We start from the raw sequence: 17,072 nt of genomic DNA on the forward strand, positions 1-17,072 counted from the left end.
AAGCAATTTACAAAGTGATACAAAATGGAAGTATGTGAACCCAATGTCCTTTTAAAAAGTTCTGACCACATTTTGTACAAAAAAGGTGGCTTTTCTGCACTTCCAGAATATTAAATCTACTGACGACTGCTTTCTTACAGTCTCCACATAGGAACGACTGAATGGAACACTTATGGGTGATCTCAAGTCCTCTTTTTGTCTGGAAAGGAATTATGAAGCCACTCTAGTCACTAGCTTTTCATTTTGTGGCGGTTGTTGGTTCTACTTTTAGTGGAGATGTTTCAGTTTGACACTTTCCCTCCAGAAGTCAACGTTTTGAGAATTGCTCCATGAACTGATTGAATTAATAAATTTGAAATTAATTGAAACTGAATTTGAAACAGCAATTAATCTTTACTTTCTTTAAAGATACTTTCTATCTTTACTTACACTCCTATTTCATGCTTTAAAAAACTTAAGGAACTGATGAAGGAACTCTGCTGTTTACAATAACATTAGAACAGTTCTATGTGTGCTTTGCTATACTTCTTACAAACACTTTGTTTTACAGTGAGAAATACAACCTCAAGAGCAATTATTTCAAGAATAATTCACTCCCACTGGTTAGTTCACACATCATGCTAAGCCATAGACTGTTTGTTTTTGGTTGAGTGAAAAACATGAACAATGCATTAAAAATCTGACTTAACTATTTATATGAACACACCCTTGAATTAACATTTTAGAAAAGCAGAATATGGATGCTATGGTATCTTTGTTATCCCAGCTAAAATTGGTAAACTTTTCTTTTACCGTAGAACAAGTTTTACTTCTTTTCTGTGAGAACACCGTGAGTTTTAAAGTATGATTTTGTTTTTCTTTATGATCAAGATATCTTTCTGAAAGAGTGGAGCGTGGGAAGTAAAGGAAATGCCTTTGGCTTCAGTCTTGTGTTTTTGAGCTCCCTCTCCCTCCCTCCCTCTGTGTGTGTGTGAGAGAGAGAGAGAGGGAGGGAGGGAAAGAGAGAAATGACTAGATGTCAACAGGAATCTGATACAAATTTGTATCAATTTCATGGATTCCCTACAACTAAGGAAAATAGCCAAACGAAGTTAATTTATGTTAATGTTGGGTTAAGAATAGTTTAATAGGTATATTGTTAGGAGAAGTAGCATTCTGTGATGTACTGTGTATGAAAAAAAATGCTATTTAAATATTCAATTGTGTTTCTGGTTCATATCCATAATTTTATGTTATGAATAATTGCAATACTTGAAGATCAGTTGATAATTCCTACACTAGAGATAGTAAAAGCAAAAGTTTCAGTGTAGCTTTTATTAGCAGTAAGTCTATGTAACATACAGAGATTTAATGCCTTATATAAACTTTAGTACAAATGCTGAATTCACAGAAATCACCGTGCAAAATAAATGGTATTTTTTGACCACTGAACCTAATATGCAATGTGTTTAAAACACATGCTGGGTGGAGACCTCTGTCTAAAGGAAGTATCAAATGCTTATGGTCTCTTACCCCTTCTCTTGTATAAACCACACCAAGAATATCAAGGGAAGAATAAAATGTTAAATGCTCTGTTTTAAAAAGAAAGAAAGCGAAGGCAGATTCATGTTAAAAATCTACACTGTTTTAAAACAAGATATATATACTGTAGGACATGTATTCCAATTGTTGCTTTACAAAATATCAATTTGAAACCTTTCAAGTATAATGCCTTATGATAAGAACAAATGTTTATCTTTTTCTCCCTTGTCATTAATAGCTGGAATGTTACCTGGAATGGTAACAGCACAGCTGTAGGCAGGAAAGGGAAAATAGAATTGGAGCCAAGAGTATTTCAATTTGAATTTGAGCTACTATTCCTTTGAAGCAGTTTCAAGAATCTGAATAGCTAATATTTTTAGTGTCATACTTAAGATTGCCATAAAGAAAATTAGTATTAAGTCTTAAAGGGTGAATTAAATTCACATATCATACTAAACCAAGGGTTATTGTGTTTTGTTTTGTTTGTTTAGTGTAATGTGTGAGCATCACTACCCATTATGGAATTAGCTAAACCAATTTAGACAGCATATTTTTGTTCACTAAAGTACACATATAGATTTGTACTTGCACATGGGCAAAGGCATGTGCATGTAGATATATACAAACATATATATGGAAGCTGTCCAAGACGCTCTGGTGGGAGACTTTGGAACTGAAATCTTACAAAAAAAAAAAAATACATTTTTCTCCTTCCTTTAAAAAACTAGTGAGAACTTCCGCATTCAAAAAACAAATAAACAAAAACAAAAAAAGGGAAGGTATAGACTTTGCAGCGTCAGTAAGCAATGAATGAGCCGAAGTTTCCCTTTACTGAAGCTTTGGTTGCTCAATTTCTCTCAGTTGTCCTCACAGCTGATGGTGTTTCACTCAGAATTCACCACCAGATATCCTCTGCCATGTCCTCAAAAGTCTGTAATTAGAATTGCCATACTTCTCTCCCTCTTTCTCGTTCTTCATCAAAGACTGGGGTAAATATTAACTGAGTTTTGGCAAAGACAAAGTATAAGATAAGGCTTGTGAAAAATAAAATAAAAATCTACACTTCTGCATCCATTTATTATCACAGCCATAATTTTATCTTCTGAAAATATAATCTAAGGTAAGCACCTAATTATTCATTATTGTAGCTGTTTGATGCCTACTAAATACATTTTACATATTCTTAATATTTGCCTGTATTGCCATAACAATATCAAAAGCAGGAGTATTCAATTCTTCTCTTTGACAGTCATTTTAGTATATAAGAAGGATATGACAGCCACAAAATATGGATACTTCATACTTTTTTTATTGCACATCTTATAAGAGTTGCCAGACTGATAAACTGATATAACTTGAATAGCTTCTCAAGAAACAGGTATTCTACTTGGCAGAGCATTCCATGCCTCCATTTTAATGTACAAATCCGAGAAAACTTTGTATGTTTGTGCATCTTTTCCAGCTTATTTCTTTCATTGTTCTGCACACTAATTCAAAAACCTGCTCAAAAAAAGAGAAAGAGAAATTATAGATGAATTGCAGAAAAAAATACATTTTTTGCCCTTGATAAATTGTCATTGAACAGCATCAAAGACCAAATGCAGCAGTCATTCTCAAAGACATCCTGTGTAAGACATTTTCAAATTGATTAAGGAATTATAAATTGTTTTGTAGAATTCATGAAGAACTTAGTAAACCTGTTTGGTTAGAGTAAATAAATAATTCTTCAAATATTTCCTACCGCTAGTGATACATTTCACTGGCTGGGTTAGTGAGATATATCTAAAAACAGTATGACACAAACTCACAAATGGTACCATAGTCTTTCAATTTAATTAAATAATTCATTCATTATAGAGTTTGTAACTAGAATGAGACAATAACTCATTCATATAAGTAATGAACAAATTGCTCTGGGGGTATTGCACAAAGGCCACCTTATTATAAATGACTAAGGATGCCATTTTGGAAGAAAGGAGTAACACTGTGAACTAATGGGGTTATAACTTTGGATATAGCCTTAGAACAAATGTCATAACTGGCAAAGATTTCAATAAAAAAAATCAGAGCCCACAATCAATATAAATATTGTACAACTAAGTAAATGAAAGTTATTGTGAGAAGCTCTACAATGTTTGATTTGTGATGCAAAATAGTGGGGGTTTTTCCTGGATGTAACAATGGCAGTCAGAAAATCATCCCTTGCTAATTATATCATATTTTTCCATGCTCAGGAGATAGCGACCCATCTGTAGTTTATCACAAGTACATGGGAAAAAGAACAAGTGGACCATGTCACCACCATATTTTGTGGTGCTCGTCAATCTGTCCTACTGTATCTTGCTTCCTTAGAAATTTAAAGGGCATTACCATTCTGTCCAGCATTTGTGAAGTTTTGGTAATAGACATTTAAAATCGCTTCAGTGAGCATTGAAGAGCACACACACTTTTTAGAATAGCACCTGAAAAAAAAATTAACAGCACCAAACTGAGAAAAAGTAAAATTGTTTTCATGCATTTCTTTAAAGCTGTATATCACAATTGGCTGAACAGAGATGGTAAAGAAACATTCCCTTTTGTTTTGCAAATAGAGATGGAATTGATAGAATGAAGAATCAGAGTACACTATGGCTACGGTATATTCTGATTCTTTGTTCTTCTCTTGATATCTGCTTCAAGATACTGTATATGTTGTTAGCTAAATGTGATGTGGCATGTACATTGAGAATATAGTCCTTTATCAGGTAGAAACACTTTTCTCACCAAATCTGACTTATAATGTAGGGCAGCCAAGATTCCGGAACAAAATGAAAAAAAAAAAATCAGGAGACATTGCAAAAGCCAGATATAATTGGCAGATTAAGAGAAAATACTACAACCTTCTCCCATATATTTTCCTGATGAATACCATTGAAGTCTGTTATTATTTCTGAAATATGTTACTCCTGTCATAGAAAAAATAGTATTGTGTGAAAGCATTTGGGGGAACTATGGGGTTTTGGGCTGAAATGTCAAATGGCTGAAATGTCTTTTATTTGCCAACTTGGGTGTTCGTACTTTGCTGGATTGTAGAGCAATCAAGAGAAAACTATAGACCACAGGATTTATACAGTAGTTAGTGTTATAAACATTTATTAGAACTGTGTTTTCCATAAGAAAATCATCCTTTGGCAGTCTCTCATGTGGAGTTCTCTAGGATCCACCCCACCAATGGAGGATTCCAAAATGGTGGTTTTGAAAATAAATTTCCAGATTTAGCCACATCTGAAGAATCCACAAAATACTTCTTTGAAGGCTAGGATTAACACCTTTCCCACACTGAACAATAAAAGCAGTATTTATATGTCACTTCTTTTCCATTTCTTTTGCGCTCATGCACGCGCGCGCACACACACACACACACACACACACATATAACACATGTACATACCCACACCCACCCACCCACCTACACACACACTTACACACACACACACACACACACACACACACATAAAATAATAAAATCTCAGATTTTTTCATACATTTAATCAGGGGTCTTCAAACTTGACAGCTTTAAGACTTGTGGACTTCAATTCCCAGAAGTCCTCCTCCAGTCATGTTAGATCAGGAATTCTGGGAGTTGAAGTCCACAAGTCTTAAACTTGCCAAGTTGAAGACCCTTGCATTAAATAAACAAACTTTGGTGGAAAGAATATGTTGCTAATATCAATTTTAGTTTCCTTTGGAGATTATGTTCTGTTTCACAATGCATCTCTTAATACCTACATTTGGGATCCATTAATATCATATTACTTAATATGCCAAAAAAGACTATTTATTAAGGCATTGATGCTTTAAAAATATCTCAGAAAGTGGAGTTGTTCAACTGAAAATCAGAGCCAAACAGATAACCTAGCTTTAATATTTGACTACATGAGTTCCAAAGAATGCTATACATTCAAAGCTGCAATACTATTTGTATGGAAGGTCATAAAGTGATATGCAATTTTGGGTATTCTTATGGATTTAGTACTCACTGTAATTTTTCTGGAAAGAAAGCAGTATTAAAAATTATTTTAGAACTATTGCACTTTCTTGTATAATGTCAAGCTTGATGAACTTTCCAACATCAAACAGTTTTCATAAAATGTCAATAATATGTTGAGTTTATGGAATGTTATTACTGCTTTTTGGGGTCTCATGCTCCATCACATATATTTTAGTGCTTCAGATACTGTGGTCAGCCACCACCCTGTTTACATGCATTTTCCTTTCCTTCTACTCCCGATTTCCAGTTAGCTGTTTGCATATCACAATAATCTTTTTTTTTCTCCTTCTGGAACTATTTTTTTAGGAGGGTTCATTTCTCCGAACATTCTTTTGTTAGATCATGAAGGCACAAACAGACTTTGGAATAAATAAGCATATTTAAGATTAGCTAAATATTTATATATTTAGTGAACACTTTTGGAATTCTATGGTCCACAGTTTACAAGTATTCCAACTAGTGTGAACAGATGTTTCATTTTGGAAAAAGGCATTTCAGGGGCTGGAGACATGTGCCCAAACCAGGAAAATCTCTTGGCTTATAGGAGCCCATCTCAGCCACAGCACTGCAAACAGTAACATGGGAAACAATTTCTATGTTTGCCAGTTCTCTGCCTGAATTATGACCTCAGTGGGTTTACCTTATCTGGCTGATAAAAATCCAGATGACCACAACATGTCAACAAAAAAATATAAATAAAGTTTAGAAATGCTACTATTCATCAAATGTTCATCCAGATGTTTGAAGTCCAGTTATGATAGCTCTAACTTGAATACAGTGCTTGAAGTGAATTGAGTATCATCATCATCAGTACCTCAGAGAATGATATTAGCTTATCACACTGTCTTGATGTTGCCTGGGTTTTCTTTCATTCATAAATATAGGTATTAACTCCTCATTGAATAGGAGATGAAGATGGAAGAAAAATATTTCATTCTCCACATTCAGATTGATGGATAGTGGAATCTATTGATTGTTAGTTATTTCTTAACTTAGTTTGACCTAGGTAAAAATCTTTTTTTTAAATACAATGAAAGAGCACAATGGAGAGGGATCAGAGAGTGTTTGGACTATTGAAAGTTGTTACCGAAAAAGCCTTTCCAAACAGTCTTTGCTCTTCCTCCTTTCCCAATTCCTACAGCAGCATTTTTTGTAGTTGGGAAATTCAACTATGGGTTTATATTTATAAATGTTTAAATATACAAAAGATAGTGTGCCTCATTTTTTTATTCTTGGAAATCTTGTTGACTTATCTACAGCCATTTCTATTTTTTGTTCAGTCAGTGTTGGGCTTTACTTTTGATTTAGGACTAAAACAACTGGATATGTACAACTTACATGGTTGATTTTATTGTGCTTAAAGGAAGACTCTTTCCCTAATTCAATATATATTTTACAATTTTTATTTCATTCAGTTTTAGTGAAATCAAGAAATTACAATTGGCACATCTTGCACAGTCCAGTATATAGAAAAATGTCTTCTCCATATATGTCCCCCAAATAGTTTTCAGTGCTATCCTGCTCTAATAAAGCAGTCAAACAATCAAAGAGGGAAACAGAAGATTGAAGTATACATAACATGTCTAGTTCCTAAGCTGAGTTACCTTAACTTTTCAAAATGTATTTTCTCAGACAGTTAAATCAGGTTTATGATTGAGGTAATCATAACAAATCTAGGTTCACTGGGAAAGCCCATGTGAAACCTAAAACAATATATTTTATACAGATAAAATCTCCTAGATAGATTGTTTCACAGAGAGCAACAATAAAAAGACCTCCCTTCAAAGTCAATATCTATGTAGAATGAAGAAACATATATATTTTTTATAATTACCGCATCATTTAAATGATGCTCTATAATACATATGATATAGATGAGCCCATGTAAGTTGGAGTATGCATCTTTTTAAATTGTGGTGTGCTTGTTTTAGGATTTTTTTATTCCCATTTTCATCTGTTTCCCAACAAAAATGCCATAAACTGAAATTTGCATTTCCGCAATTATGGTTGGGAATGAGTCTGAACTGCTACAAAAAATAACTTGGGCCATCATTCAGGTAAGGATCAATGCAAGTTAGATTCTGTAGATATAAATATAGGTATAGGTATAAATGATACAGATATAGATATAAAATAAAATCTATAAGGAAATTGACTGGAGACCTAATGCAAATTACTGACAAAGTAGAAGTTTTGGAAACTTCCAAAGTCATAAATGGAAGTCATAAATAGAGAAATGAAGAAAGACTTGGACAGTGTGGCATTACTGGAATTGAGAGAAAAAGAATTTTGTTTCATACTTAGAGTTGTTGCAGAAGAACATGAAAAATATTAGACAAGTCTCTAATTTCTTGGGTTGGGTTGAAGATGACATTGAGACCAAGTTAGATAAATGTTATAGAGTTAGGGTTTGACATTTTGCAAAACTAAGAAATATTTCAAGGGATGTTCTCATGAACTTTGTCAGGAAAAAAAAAACCAAGATCAGGTTTTGTAGAAACATTTTAATACTGGATTGAGGAATACAGATGTGAGTTAATTTCATTTAAAATGCTTGCTAAGAGAAAAGCTCATTTTTTCTGACAAACAAAGCAAATTCTATTTAAATGGGATAAATTAGAAGAGGGTGATTTTTATTTTTAAACTGCAGAAATTCAGTTTAAAACTCTGAGCAGTTTAAAACTCCGAACTCTGAGCAGAAAGTAATAATATTTTGGAAAAAAGAAGAATTGGAGCAAAATGGATTGGAGAAATAAAATTGTCACTAGACTGGAACAATGTAAGATAGAATTTGAATTTGCACCAGTGATGAATATGTAATTGTTAAATTGTATACATTTTTCTTGAAATTTGAAATAAAAAGATAGAATTTTTATTTTTAAAATTGGTGGATATGCAATTAGAAAAGAATCATGGAATATTATTTCAATATATGATTATTGAGGTGAGATTACTATATGCACAAAGATGGAAAGATCTATGCACTGTACACTATGAAGGGATAATTGGCAAAAATTGACAGCTCTTGCTGACATGGATAAACTGACTAGAGGAAAGATAATATCTCCATTTATTACTGAATGGAAACCCCTTATGTACTTTTGGCATAAAACAGAAAAAATAACATATTATTTATGGTTTTGATTATTACACAGGACAGAATATGGAAAGAAGAGAGTCATGAGGCAACTTTAGAGAGGCTAAAATATAAATTGTACTTATAATTGTTGTGAAGAATATCAGAAGTCAGTTCTTTATGTCTTTATATCTTGCTCTTTTTCTTTTTTGTTGCACTTCTAGGTTTTTCTGTTACCTCTTTCTTTGTTTTTCACTTTCTTTGTTCTAATTTAGTATGTTGTTCTTATTATTGTTCTTAAAACTTTTAATGAATGAATTCATTGAAGTGTGAATGGACAAACAAGGAATTTATCTTGGTGCATAAGCTCTCAGTGTACATAAAAAGAAAAGGGTGGTGAGCACAGCACAAAACATTCCCTGATACCACTAGATGATATTGCTAGGGCTTGCTGCCTTAGAAGAGTGAGAAAAATTCTCAGGGACGATTCACATCCCATTCAGCACTTCTTCACTCTCCTACCATCAGGTAGGAGATATAGAAGCATAGCCAGCCACACCAACAGGCTGAAGAACAGTTTCTACCTGTGGGCTGTCAGACTTCTGAATGGAAAATAACTTCATGTCAACATAGTATGATAGACTTGCGGGGCTGACGCATTGTGCAACAAGGTAATATAGTGCATAGGTAAGATTGGGACTGGTTTAGGGACTTCTGTCCTCACTGTGAATTGTGTTGGGAGGTGCACAAAGGAAGGCTCAGCCAATTTCATTGTGCGCATGTTGTGCACTGACAATAAAGGTAATAATATGAAAAGATACATTCATCAAGAATCATAAGGTACGACATAATATAGTCATAGGGTACAAATAGGCAATCAAATTATAGTAGGAAACAGTAACAGTTAATATAAATCGTAACAATACAAGCAACAAGTTACAGTCATACAGTCACAAGTGGGAGGGGATGGGTGATAGGAGTGATGAGAAGATTAATAGTGATAGTAAAGCAGACTTAGTAAATAGTTGGACAGTTTTGTGGGAATTATATGTTTAGCAGAGTGATGGCATTCAGGGGAAAACTTGTGTCTAGTTGTTCTGATGTGCAGTGCTCTACAGCGTTATTTTGAGGGTAGGAGTTAAAACAGTTTATGTCCAGGATGTGAGGGATCTGTAAATATTTTCACAGCCCTCTTTTTGACTTGTGCATTATACAGGTCCCCAATGGAAGGCAGGTTGGTAGTAATTGTTTTTTCTGCAGTCCTAATTGGTCTCTGAAGTCTGTGTCTGTCTTGTTGGGTTGCAGAACCAAACCAGACAGTTATAGAGCTGCAGATGACAGACTCACTAATTCCTCTGTAGATCTGTATCAGCAGCTCCTTGGGCAGTATGAGCTTTCTGAGTTGGTGCAGAAAGAACATTATTTGTTGTGCTTTTTTGATGACGTTTTTGAGGTTAGGTGTTCATTTTAAGTCTTGAGATATGATAGAACCTAGAAACTTGAAGGTCTCTACTGTTGATACTGTGTTGTCTAGTATTGTAAGAGGTATGGGACTTTCTCCTAAAGTCTACCACCATTTCTATAGTTTTGAGTGTGTTCAGTTCCAGATTGTTCCTGTCACACCATGAGGCTAGTTGTTCAACATCCCATCTATATTTTAATTAATTTAAATACAAAATACATTAAAAATTGTATTCCCAAATTACTGTATCTTAGATAGATAGATAGATAGATAGATAGATAGATCCCGATAGATAGATAGATAGATAGATAGATAGATAGATAGATAGATAGATAGATAGATAGATACCGTGTTTCTCATATAATAAGGCCAGGTCTTATTTTTTTTTGAGCCCCAAAAATGGCTAGGCTGTCTTTTCGGGGTGACTTAATTCCCCCTTGCATCTTCGGGCGGGCAGGCGGCGATGGCTTGGATGTTGACCTCGGTGTTGGTGGGGCACTTCGTATCGGGGTCAACGCAGGCAGCACCATATCAGGGTGTGCAACAAAAGTACTTCCTTACGGCAAGCTCCCCACCATTCCCCATTTCGCATGTTTTAATATAGGCCTTAATTTGGGGGAGGGGCTTAATTTCATTTCATGCCTATAAAACATGCTGGGACTTCCTATTGGGGGAGGCCGTATTGTTGGAGAAACAGGGTAGATAGATAGATAGATAGATAGATAGATAGATAGATAGATAGATAGATAGATAGATAGATAGATAGATAAACAAAGTTGGAGCCACAAGTTGTTCACTTCTGAAAGAATATCAGGAGATTCAGCCAGATTTTAGCCAACTGTTATTACCTTTTACTTGAAAATTATTGGAAGGAAAGTCTTCCAGTAAAATTTACATTACTTTCTACCTAGCTTGCATCATTTTCTTGTACACCTGCATGAAACCATGAAATAGTAACTCTTGGCAGCTATTTTTTAAATGCTGTTTCACATTTAACAGTTTTTAAATGGAACTTTTGGAATGTAGCTCAGTAGGCTTTTAATCCATAGTTTTTCCTTCTGATCATTTATTTCTCTTGCCCTGATACTTTTCTTTTCTCTCAGTGGTCTAAAGATGAAATCAATTGGATCGCTCCTAAAATGTGTAACTGGGAGATAATATATTAGGTACTTGTAATACTTGATGTTAATGCATGTTTACTATTTTATTAAAATTGTTTTCTAATTATTTTTAAATAAAAATTTGGGAGATACAGGTGCAAAAGTTTTGCAAGAGTAGTAGTTAAGGAAGCAGGTTTTGCAACAGTTTTACTTTGCATCATTTTCTTTGCCTAAAGAAAAAGCAGACTTAAGTAAAACTTTTTTATTCATTAATGCTGGTTGGGGAAAAAAAAGTACCAACATATCTCAGTCAGCTTTTAACATTAACCTTAAAAGGAGAGGATAAGAGTAGGCAATCTAAGTTCCAGTTCATGTGGAAGTCTTTATTGATATATAATGTCTCCTTACTACAGACAGTCCTGCTGCATCCATGAAGCTGGCCTCTTCTGTGATACAAGAAACATAAGTTAGAGTGGGACAATTTTGCTCATATAGTATTACATGTCTGATCTATTCAATAGGGCTGTAGAAGTTATCAATACCTGATAAGTGTAATGGGGGAAAAGAAAGAAAAAGGAAGGAAGGAAGGAAGGAAGGAAGGAAGGAGGGACAGAGAGAGAGAGAGAGAGAGAGAGAGAGAGAGAGAGAGAGAGAAAGAAAGAAAGAAAGAAAGAAAGAAAGAAAGAAAGAAAGAAAGAAAGAAAGAAAGAAAGAAAGAAAGAAAGAAAGAAAGAAAGAAAGAAAGAAAGAAAGAGAATATGGAAAAAACATCAGAAGCTGGGCTGGCAAATCGAAGAACTGTAGAGATGCCAAGTATGTGCTTTTCTTCTGGCAGCAGGGAAAGAGAGAATGCATAACTTCTCAGATTTAAGTCCAGCTTAGTTCAGTGGTGCACTGGTACGTCAAGCTAAGTGGTATAGAATTGCAGCTCTCATTGTTGATACAATAATCAGATATTTTAATCACTGTAAGCCTTACTGAATTCTCTGAAACTTACTCCTGACTGTGCAGAATGTAAGTTCAATGCAAAAAATAACCAAGTCAGTTAACTGGTAGATATGAAGCTCACAGATAGTTTTTGCTCACCAGGAGGTCCAAGTTTATATTTTATATAAAAAATTCTATACTAAAATCTAATTGGAAGAAGGACTGGTTTAAATGAAATAAACCATTGAAATCAACAACATTGCTAGCTCTGGAATGCAATAAATCAAATAATGTTGGCAGTTTTGAGAGTATTATGGAGGGGCAGAAAATTGTTAGTTATCTCTTGCTTCCATATTTACATAGCCCGGAGAGAGGTGGTTCAAATTTTGGTCAAATTCTTCCATGATTGACTTGACACGTTAAAGAGGACCATTTATGCTTCTAAACTAGGTCTTCTTATCTCATGTTCTGTTCTAATTGCACTAATTATTTCAAATGTGATTCTTATGTGGTGAAAAAGATTACAAAACAATCATACCTTTTTGTATTAAAAAAAGACAAATTGGAAAAGCAAATCCAGATGTATTTGTTTTATAAACGGTTATATTTTTCATAAGGTCACAGCTCTTTTTATAAAGTTATAAAATACTAACAAAAAAAAATTAGAAACCACCCAAGTTTAATCATTGGACCTAGTTCAAGGGCTACTGACATGTTTCACACAAAAAGCCCTCAAAGAAAACATCACATGGATGGGTATACATGTACACACACAAACATGCATTTTTTTTGCTTTGCCTGAAAATACGTTCTGTTTTCAAAATCAGTATTGTAAGATAATTAGAGATGAAAACTGAAGTGTGATTGGTACTTCTGTTTTTCCACTTGGGTATCAGTATGAGAGGAGTTGGTCCTGCCAAAACTAAAGAGTTCACCCAAAATTATTTTGAATAATATTTCCCCAAAGAAATGAGCTTCAGAATAATAGCTGAAAGATTGTGTCAGTTTCTCTTCATTAGCTTTTCCAGATGCTCAGGCCACTTCAATATGTGTAGCTTCATATTTCAAAAACGACGGAAACAAGTTGGTTTTGCATCTACCACTTTGTCACCCTCATCCATACATTCCTGCCCAATAGCAGAGCAAACGAAGCTATTTGTCTGTTTCATGGTAGCTAAATGTATATATCTGCAAATTGCAAAGATTTACTAGATATATACTTGGCTTGAGACCAATGAATACATTCTGAGAAATGTACAGTGGTACAGTTTTGGTAGAATTGCACCACTGCAGAACATAAATATAGGGTAGCCAGAAGAAAAACCTTTTTTGGGAAAGCAATCATATGGAGAAAATTGTGTAATGGAAGACATATCTTATACAATTGGATAATATGATTTGCTCTCTGCCTTGGAGTTGGATGGGATAAAAACACAATAAAATAATATAAACCTATAATAAATTATGAGGATGCTTCAAAGAGTTTGGCCAAATTTTAAAATACAAGATAAGCAGCTATTTGGTCTTTTCTCAAAGACTTTTGTTGGCCTAAATAACCAGGGATGCAAAAATGTAATGAAAACTATGAATTTGAATAATTGGGTCTTCCGCATTAAATTTGAAAGCCAGCTCGGAGTAGTGGTTAAGGCATCAAGCTAGGAACTTTGGGTTCTGGTCCTGCCTTGGGTATGAAGCCAGCTGGGTGACTTTGGGCCAGTCACACTCTCTTTGTCCTAGAAAAGAGGCAACTGGAAACCACTTTTGAAAAATCTTGCCAAGAAAATGGTAGAGCTTGCTAGAAAGTTGCCAGAAACTAGGATGGTTGGCATAAATATCAAATAGCACATTAAACACTTGAAAATAATTATTAGCACACTCCTAATTTTGTGGTTGCCCCCAAATTAGTCCCATTCTGCCCACTAGGATTTATTCCAGAAACATGTTCAAATATATCAACAATGTACGTCTTCTTAGTAGCAGCCTCTTCTAATTGCAATGCCTTTCTCCTGAAACCTAGCAGACCTAACTCCTAGTCTTCTGAAAAGTTTCAGTCCCTGTATGAAAGAAATAATTGAGAATCTCCATAGACATTAAAGTTAAATCATTTCATAGTTGGGGATATCCTCAACATTTTTGGAGATGAAAGGGCAATGGGATCAGTGTGTATGAAGAAGCATAACAAGTCAGACTTGTCACATTTATTTATTTTATTTTATTTATTCATTTGATTTTCTCAAATACTTTCAATATAATAGAAATAAGAATGAACATAAGTACATGAAATAGGTACGAATAATGGGGACAATAGGATAGGGACGGTAGGCATGACTGTGCGCTTATGCCCCTTACAGACCTCTTAGGAATGGGATGAAGTCAACAGAGGTTAGTTTGAGGGTAAAGGAGTGGGGATTTGAGCATGTGACAACAGAGTCAGGTAGTGAGTTCAAGACATTGATCACTCTGTTGCTGAAATCATACTTCCTGCAATCAAGTTTGGAGCGGTTTACATTAAGTTTATATCTGTTGTGTGCTCTTGTGTTGGTGTAGTTAAAGTTGAAATATTCATTAACTGGTAAGACATTGTAACAGATAATTTTATGCACCATGGTTAAGTCCAATCTTAGCCAGCATAGTTCAAGGTTGTCTAAGCCTAGAATCTCAACTCTGGTGGTGTAGGGTATTCTGTTGCTAACAGAGGAGTGTAGTACTTTTCTTGTAAAATACTTCTGGACTCGCTCAATTGTATTACTGTCTGATATACAGTGCGGATTCCAGACAGTGGAGCTGTATTCAAGTATTGGTCTAGCAAAGGTTATGTGCCCTAGTTTGCAAATCTGTATTACCACAGCAGAAGCTTCATAAGATTAGATTTACAACTCTTAAAGCCTTTTTGGCAATGCTATTGCAATGAGCTTAGGTCATTCAATATGAGTACTCCAAGGTCTTTGACAGAGTGAGGGTCGTCAGTGAGGTCATATCCTCATTGTATTTGGTGTATTGGTTTTTTTTACCAATGTGTAGGTAAAATGTACATCTACGGACAGGGCTGATATTGACATTTTATCCTCGGTCTTGTATAAGGTATTTGAATATTTTTTTAAAAAAGTTTTAAAATATTTATAGAATTTATTCAATGGTTATTCTTAGGATATTCCTGACTCAAAATGGCAGGGATCTGTAACATGTGTTTTCAAATCCTGTTCAAAAGGGTTTTAAATGATTTCAGAAATTTTTCAGGTGGTGCAAATTATTTTTTGAGGATGGGGTGGAGCTATTAATTACTGTATAAACTGGAAAATGGGATGCAGGAAAAGTGTCATTCTTTTGCAATTTAACTACCAGCAATTTATTGCAGTGTTGAAATGTACACAAAAAAATAACATGGAAAAAATAAATCATTATTATGAATTACAAAATCCAGTTTTAGTATTTGTCTACAGGAGAATGTGCATGGTTATGCAAGAAATAAGTAAAATTGTCTATGAAATCAATAATAAAATAATATTTTGTCAAAAAACTGTTTACTTTTTTAAAGGGATGCCTGACTTCACTCTTCTAATAGTTAATTGTGACAATTTTTTAGAAGTCAGACAAGAAGATTTTAGTTACTAATTTCCTTGGTATTTTCCCACAGATATATCATGCGCACAGAGCAATATACAATATCTATTGGACTGCTAAGTTCCTGAGTTAATTGCACCTCAGTGAATATTCTTCAAGTTCCTTTTTTTAAAAAATTCATTGTTTTTAAAAATTTAGTACCTGATTATTTTCCTTTGCCAATATGCTCTGGAGATCATGTTCTTCACTGTCATATATATTATTTGCTGTGGAAACTAAATAAAATAAATACATAATATTGTTCCATATGAAGGTAATAAAAACCTTCCTAGAACTGAAATGGCATAAATAATTAGCTACTCTCCCCTCTCACATAGCTTCAATGGAAATCAAGTGTGTACTGCTGTTGTTGTTTCTTTTTTTTAACAATAGCAATGTTAGGAATTACAGTCCCATAACAACATATTATGTCTAAATCTGTCTAGAATGTTGCTCTGCTATTGTATTTTTTTCTAAATTTATGTTCTCGGGTAAAGGTAACCTCCGGATCCAACTCTTTTAGCAAAATGATGATGCTAGCATAGTGCCAGTGGGATGCAAGCACTACCCTTTTTATGTTTGTGTCACATGCATAATCATGAACTCCAGTGCAGACAATTTTGTAATTTAATTATTAGTTTCAATTTGAGTTTCAAAATTGTTTTATTGTTTTTTGTTTAAATGTGGAATAGATTTAAGGACAGATAGATAATCTTCAGTTTGCAATGGCAATTGGAACTAGAATTGCTGTTGCTGAACGCTATGTTGTAAAACACAATGTCATGTGACTGTGCCACTTAGTGATAGCAGTTCCAGCAGTCCTGGTTGCCATTATTAAGCGAGGACCATGGAGGACTCACATGACTGCAACTTACAAATTTCTGCTGGCTTTTCCAGTTTCTTAGTTTGTAATAAGCCAGCAGGGAACTTCAGAAATTGCAATTCATGACTGTTGGGACACTGTGATGGCCAAAACTCTAAGGACTGGTCATTACTGCTACTTGTTCAGTGCCATTGTACATTTGAATGGTTGCTGAATGAGTGGTCATTAAATGGCTTGACCTGTAGGAGAATACAAGCTTTAAGCAATAAGTGGTTTAACAAGAAACATATCTTCTATTCAATTGTTCAAAAACAAAACATTTCAGAATTATCAGATATATCTTCTATGTAAAATAATTTATTTAGCTATTTTTTCATTTCAGAGAAGCATTTAATTAATTATATATTGTTGTTGTTAGTTGCGAAGTGGTGGCTGACCCATCGTGACCCCATGGACAATGTTCCTCCAGGCCTTCCTATCCTCTACCATCTTCTGGAGTCCATTTAAGCTCATGCCGACTGCTTCAGTGACTC

The sequence above is a fragment of the Notechis scutatus genome, chromosome 5 (assembly GCF_049901735.1).
Source record: "Notechis scutatus isolate UNSWTSFEM ecotype Mainland chromosome 5, rNotScu1.2, whole genome shotgun sequence".
Classification (NCBI taxonomy): domain Eukaryota; kingdom Metazoa; phylum Chordata; class Lepidosauria; order Squamata; family Elapidae; genus Notechis; species Notechis scutatus.